Here is a 7780-nt window from a genome sequence, read left to right on the forward strand (position 1 = left end):
GTTCTTGTGTTAGTTGACTGTGAATGAGGGTTTCCAACTTCATCCATGTCCCTGAAAAGGACATGAACTCATCCTTTTTTATGGCTGCATAGTATTCCATGGTGTACACATGCCACATTTTCTGTATCCAGTCTATCATTGATGGACATTTGGGTTGGTTCCAAGTCTTTGCTATTGTGAACAGTGCTGCAATAAACATATGTGTGCATGCGTCCTTATAGGAGAATAATTTATAATCCTTTGGGTATAGATGCAGTAATGGGATTGCTGGGTCAAATGGTAGTTCTGGTTCTAGGTCTTTGAGGAATCGCTACACTGTCTTCCACAATGGTTGAACTAATTTACACTCCCACCAACAGTGTAAAAGCATTCCTATTTCTCCACATCCTCTCCAGCATCTGTTGTTTCCTGACTTTTTAATGATCGCCATTCTAATTGGCGTGAGATGGTGTCTTATTGTGGTTTTGACTTGCATTTCTGTAATGACTAGTGATGATGAGCTTTTTTTTCAAATGTTTGTTGACCGTATAAATGTCTTCATTTGAGACATATCATTCACCCACTTTTTGATTGTTTGTTTGCTTCTTTCTTGTAAATTTGTTCAAGTTATTTATAGATTCTGGATATTAGCCCTTTTTCAGATGGATAGATTACAAAAATGTTCTCCCATTCTGTGGGTTGCCCGTTCACTGTGATGATAGTTTCTTTTACTATGCAGAAACTCTTTATTTTATTTAGATCCCATTTGTGTATTTTGGTTTTTGTTGCCATTGCTTTTGGTGTTTTAGACATGAAGTCTTTGCCCATGCCTATCTTCTGAATGGTATTGTCTAGGTTTTCTTCTAGGGTTTTTATCATTTTAGGTCTTACGTTTAAGTCTTTAATCCATCTTGAGTTACTTTTGTATAAGGTGTAAGGAAGAGGTCCAGTTTCTGTTTTCTGCATATGGCTAGCCAGTTTTCCTAACACCATTTATTAAATAGGGGATCCTTTCCCCATTGCTTGTTTTTGTCAGATTTGTCAAAGGTCAGAAGGTTATAGATGTGTGGTGTCATTTCTGAGGCCTCTGTTCTGTTCTATTGGTCTATATATCTCTTTTGGTACCAGTACCATGCTGATTTGGTTACTGTAGCCTTGTAGTATAGTTTGAAGTCAGGTAGCATGATGCCTCCAGCTTTGCTCTTTTTGCTTAGGATTGTCTTGCTATACGGGCTCCTTTGTGGTTCCACATGAAATTTAAAGTACTTTTATTCTAATTCTGTGAACAAAGTCAATGGTAGCTTTATGGGAATAGCATCGAATCTATAAACTACTTTGGGCAGTATGGCCATTTTCCTGGTATTGATTCTTCCTATCCATGAGCATGGAATGCTTTTCCATTTGTTTGTGTCCTCGATCATTTCCTTGAGCAGTGGTTTGTAGTTCTCTTTGAAGAGGTCCTTCACATCCCTTGTAAGTTGTATTCCCTGAATAGGCCGATAACAAGTTCTGAAATTGAGGCAGGAATTAATAGCCTACCAACCAAAAAAAGCCCAGGACCAGACGGATTCACTTCTGAATTCTACTAGAGGGAGAAAGAGGAGCTTGTACCATATCTTCTGAAACTGTTCCAAACAACAGAAAAAGAGGTACTCATCCCTAACTCATTTTATGAGGCCAGCCATCATCCTGATACCAAAACCTGGAAGAGACACAACAAAAAAAGAAAATTTCAGGCCAATATCCCTGATGAACATTGAAGTGAAAATCCTCAATAAAATACTGGCAAATCGAATCCAGTAGCACATCAAAACCTTCTCCACTATGATGAAGTCAGCTTCATCCCTGGTTATGCAAGCCTGGTTCAACATATGCAAATCAATAAATGTAATCCATCACATAAACAGAACCAATGACAAAAACTCTATGATTATCTCAATAGATATAGAAAAGGCCTTCAATAAAATTCAACAGCCCTTCAGGCTAAAAACTCTCAATAAAATAGGTATCGACGGAACGTTATCGCAAAATAATAAGAGCTATTTATGACAAACCCACAGCCAATATCATACTGAATGGGCAAAAGCTGGAAGCATTCCATTTAAAAACAGGCGCAAGACAAGAATGCCCTCTCTCACAACTCCTTTTCAACACAGGACACAGAACTTCAAATGAAAATTCTGGCCAGGGCAATCAGGCAAGAGGAAGAAATGAAGGGTATTCAAATAGGAAGAGAGGAAATCAAATTGTCTCTGCAGATGACATGATTGTATATTTTGAAAACCCCATCGTCTCAGCCCCCAAATTCCTTAAGCTGATGAGCAACTTCAGCAAAGTCTCAGGATACAAAATCGATCTGCAAAAATCACAATCATTCCTATACACTGATAACAGACAAACAGAGAGCCAAAGGGTGAGTGAACTCCCATTCGCAATTGCTACAAAGAAATTATGTTTTAATAGTATTTTGATGCCTGGTTAATCTGAGACTAAGAAGCACTTTATTTTCCAAACTGCAAGCCACATGTTGGAAATACTTTTTAGGTTTTACTTGAATACTTGAATACTATTTTTTTCCTTTTGTACGCTCAGGTACATGAAATCAGTTAGCATTACCAACCTTCTATCTGGAAATCTCCTTATCTGTGTCTACAGGTATGTATTTATGTGTAAGCCATTTCTCCTTATTTGAGGTAGTAATGTTATAAGTTTCTGGTGCACACTGAATTAGTGAATACTGAATCATTGGCCCAAGGGAAATACAGGGTTAGATTCCCATGATCCTCTATTCACAGTATTTTTGTCAATTGACTAATGCATGACCTTGTTTTATGTGCATTTCTGTATAAAGCAATTTTAGTTAATATGTACTTTTGATTTATTTAACATCAAACCTCACAGCCAATATTCCTATGTTCCCGCCTGAACAAAGCTTATCTAACATGTATTTTCTCCATAAGGCACATTATAGCCTTTTAGCACTTTAGAACACTAGATAGCATTTCGCCAATATGCTTTGGGGTCATTTTTAGACAGTGAAATCACCCATAAAAAGCACAAAAATGTAAAAATTGTGGCACTAAATAGATTGCAACAAGAACATTCACATAGAGTAGGGGAGCTGAAACACAAGGAGAACTGCCCTGTTCGCCTCAGCTGGACCGTAGTGTTGGGTGACTCAGATTTCTCACTGCTATGCACATGTCTACAAATGACAGTGCCACAAGTATTGATTTGGGGATTACAAATATTTTACCAAATAGGCAAACTCACAAACACAGAATCCATGAATAATGAGGATCAACTACGTGTATAAATTTTCACAGTACCGCCAGCAACCCTGATGCCAAACTTTCCAGCACTTCATAGCACAAGTTGTCTTTTTCCGGCCTCCAAAAACAATTGTTTCTCTGTCTTTCTAATCTGTATTAACGTGCCTCTCAGAATCCTCTGGCTTCTGCTCACCTCTAGACCCCAAAGCCAATGCCACGTGTGTTAGTTTTGTATTTCAAGAGCAACTTCTAAGTAGCAGTTCTTTTTTAGCTATTGTTTACTCTATAACAATCTACTTCAACTCATAAAGGCTCAAAACAAAAATTATTTTCCATGTTTTATAGATCCGTTGGTCACCTTGGCTCAGCTGGAGTTCATGTGCCGGTCTTGCCTAGGTTCTCTCCTGCAGTTGCACCCAGGTGGCAACAGTTGGGGGTTCAGCTGGGTTGCTGAGATGGCTGCTCCATGTGATCTCAAAGCTTCTGCTGGCCAGGTGCGGTGGCTCACGCCTGTATCCCAGCACTTTGGGAGGCCAAGGTGAGCAGACCACCTGAGGTTAGGAGTTCAAGATAAGCCTGGCCAACATGGGAAACCTCGTCTCTACTAAAAATACAAAAATTTTACCTATGCAACAAACCTGCATATATACCCCTGAACTTAAAATAAATGTTAAAAAAGGAAAATAAAAATAAAAATAAAAATACACAAATTAACCAGGCATGCTGGTGAGCGCCTGTAATCCCAGCTGCTTGGGAGGCTGAGACAGGAGAACTGCTGGAACCCAGGCGGCAGAGGTTGCAGTGAACTGAGATCGTACCACTGCGCTCCAGCCTGGACAACAGAGCAAGACTCTATCTGAGGTCAGGAGTTCGAGACCAACCTCGCCAACATGGCGAAACCACATCACTAATAAAAATACAAAAATTAGCTGGCTGCAGTGGCACATGCCTGTAATCCCAGCTACTTGGGAGGCTGAGGCAGGAGAATCACTTAAACCCAGGAGGTGGAGATTGCAGTGAGCTGAGACCGTGCCAATGCACTCCAGCCTGGGTGACAGTGGCAGACTCTGTCTCAAAAACAAAAAAACGTTCCAAGTTTTTCCACTTGGTCTCTTTATGTGGTCTCTCTAGCAGGCTGGTCATATTTCTTACATAGCAGAGCTCCTAGGAATCAAAAACTGTCTGGTCTTTTTAAAGACTGCTCTTGAAACTGCCACTACTTCAACCGATTAACAGTCACAGAGCAAGACTAAGAACAACAAAATAAGCTTTAGCTCTTAATGACAGAATGAAACAAAATTTGTGGCCATTTTATATCAAACAATATATCCTTGCCTCATTTTTCACTTCAGTAGAAATTTGCATATTTCAGCATTAAGCAGAATTTTTAAAAATTAGGAATGAAAGCGTTTTGTGGGCTTTTTAAAGTCAGGCTATGGGAAATTCTATTTTTTCTCCTCTTGTTATGAGTTACTATCAGAAATGGATATTGCACACTTTATGAATGTCATTTAGTTTCTATTAAGATAATACTGTGTTTTTCTCCTTTTGTATATGAATATGGTAAAGTTATAAATGAACGCTCCTGTACTGAACCATCCTTGAATTTCTAGAGTAAAATGTGGTCAATTGATAAACTTCTTTAGTGCATTGTGGATTTTTTGATTGTTTATCTATTTCTGCATCAGTAATTGAACATGAGGCCATTGTGTAGTTATATGCGGGTGTGTATTATACATGTCAAGTTTGGGTACCACTATAATTCTAGCTTTGTGCAAAATATTTTGGAAGAGTCCCTTTTTTGTCCTCTGGTCTGGAAGAGTGTAAATTCATTCTTAATATTCCATGGAATTGCAAAACAGATCATCTGTGAATCCATCTGGGATGGCCTATTATTTTTTACATGTTTAAACTCTCCAAAATTTTTTCTTGTTTTATTCTATAGTTATTGCTCTATTTGTTTTAATTTTTTTCACCTCTATTGATTTCCTCATTTTTATTTCCCAAGAAAATTGCATATGTCCAAAAAAGTTTATAGAAAATTGAGCAAATATTCTTTAAATTTCTCTGTGCTTGAAAAACTTACCCATTTCAAATTATAATTTTGTATATGTTGGCTTTCTTCCACTTTTGATTACATTAGGAAGCAGTTTATCTACCATTCATTCATCATTCATAATTTCATGGAGTAAAAATCTGGAATAGGAAATTTACTGTGAAAAAATTGGGGGCAGTGTTTCACTTGAAGCCCAGCATACCATTTCTCAGTAAATCCAATGAAGTAAATTTTTCTTCCTGCATTGCAAGAGATTTGTGTTTCCTTGAGCCACCAGATGAAATATGCGTTTGAATGTAGAGACTACGTTGTGTGAAAAATAAGTGAGTTTAAATACCAGAGTCATAATCACATACAGTGGACCAAGGTGCTCATATTATAAAAGAGAGAAGGGAGGTATGATCAAATTAATAGAAAGTCCTTCTACACCAACTCAGGTTCACTTCAGGCTATATTTATACAGAAGAATGGAGAAATGGTATATAGAAAATTTTCACGTCTATCACACATACAAAATAGAAATTAACCAAAGATCTTAATATTTAATTGATTCTAAATACTTTCTCTCATTTGGCCCCAATTGTAAGTATTTGACACATATTCATCCTTAGTTAAGGATCTAAGGTTATAGGTATTTCTTTCTCACTGAAAACCATAGTTTTCTCTCTGTTACTTTTGTTTTCTGTTGTTTCTTATGAGTTTTAGAAGAAAAAAAATTGAATTAAAATGCATTACTCCCTAATATTTAATCTAAAGCCAAATTCTTCATGTAGTTGTATTATTTCTATTTTAGGGATAGCTAACATTTTATTTTATCAGTAAATATATATTAATGAACCAAATATTTTGAATTAAAGTAACCAATTATTCTGATCATTATCTAATTATAATTTTTACATTTCACTTTTAAAGTTCGACTTATGTCAACTTTGAAATTTCTGCCATTTAGTAAAATGTTTACTTTTTAAATGCTGTTGTTATATTAGAATTCTGTCTCAAAGGGATAAACAAATTTCAAATTTACTATTTTTTTCCAAAATTATTCACAGTATTCAAAGTATATAATTGAGTATTCACTGAAACGAGCATGATAATTTAACTACATTAATTAAATAAGAAAAATATGAGAAACCCAGAGTTCAATATGTACATCTGTTCTCCAGTCTATAATCATGCCAAAATCTATTGCTGATTTTATTTAAATCACTATGGTACAAACTCTTCCTTCTATCATATGTATTCACCCTTGGTTTCCCAATCAATTTCTATATTTACTCATGTTGGTAGTGAGGAGAGGATTTGATTATAAAAGAAAAGGATTTTAAAAAATATTTTCTAAAATATATTCATTTTCATCTAACATTTTCCATTATTGTCTTAGGACACTTCTTATTTTATTTCTTCATTCATTTAGCTCTTTATGTGTAAACAAGAACTTAGGTTGTGCCAAAGTCTATGCTAATTTGCTGGAAATACAATGTTAAGCAAGATGATTACAGTCTGTCCCTGTATGGAACTTAAAATATAGTGGGAAAGTTATAATAAAATATGCTTAAGATTACAGTATAGTTTGGAAAATGCCACAGTATAGAGAGTACAGTTTTTAAGACAACATACAGAAAGGGCTTCCAATCCAGAATTAGAGAGTCAGAAACAATAAAAACTAAAAAATAGTTTATGAATTGTTATCTTTGCATAGGAGCCATGTTAATTTTCTCTGTATAGTTCCAACTTTAATGCAATCTCTGGCCTGCCTGGGCAAAGTTTATGCATTATTGTTGAAGTCTGATAAATTGTGAATTTAGCACATGGAAAATTCTCTATTTTATTTGTACATTAAACAATTATTTCCCCATAAAAGGAGTTTAATGTGAAGAGATAAAAAATTAGAATCAGCCAAAGTTGAATCAAGAAAACCATGACATTATTAAAGTGGTAAAATTGTTATTTCCCCAAATGGGATCCCAGCTTGCAAGCCCATGAATTTACTGACAGGACTCTCTTAGTTTTTTTTTAAAGTAGTAAATTAAATATATATATATTATATATATATATGTAATATATATATATAAGTATTTTTTAATATATATATGTATTTTTTCAGCAATATGGCTTTATAGACTAACTCCAACATCAAATTTCTGACTTTTGATTTATAGACCTTCATTTTCGAAGTCCATTTTTTAGTGTTTTGATTAACAGAAAAGGAGAAAAATAATTCAAAATTTTAAAATGTAAGAATAGGTTATTTTGAAATGTAAGGTTCATGTGACAAAATAGGAAATTGAATCACAAATAATAAAACAATTCTTAACAATCTGCATTCTTTTTCAGTGTAACGATCAGATTAACATTCTTAAAATTGCCTTGATTAGAAAAATAAGTAATTATAATGTCTGTGGACATAGTATAAATAAATATAACATCTTATTTTCTTTAAAGTACACATTCATTTTGGAAAAACAAGTGCTTT

General features: G+C 35.0%; 1 non-coding gene across 1 annotated transcript; it reads right to left on the bottom strand.

Moving 5' to 3' along the window:
• Positions 1–6965: 6965 nt before the first annotated feature.
• On the bottom strand, positions 6966–7071 carry LOC112619883. Its single transcript, XR_003118367.1, has one exon. It is a non-coding gene; the product is annotated as a U6 spliceosomal RNA (small nuclear RNA).
• Between the last annotated feature and the right edge of the window lie 709 nt (positions 7072–7780).

The sequence above is a fragment of the Theropithecus gelada genome, chromosome 2, assembly GCF_003255815.1.
Source record: "Theropithecus gelada isolate Dixy chromosome 2, Tgel_1.0, whole genome shotgun sequence".
NCBI classification, from domain to species: Eukaryota; Metazoa; Chordata; class Mammalia; order Primates; family Cercopithecidae; genus Theropithecus; species Theropithecus gelada.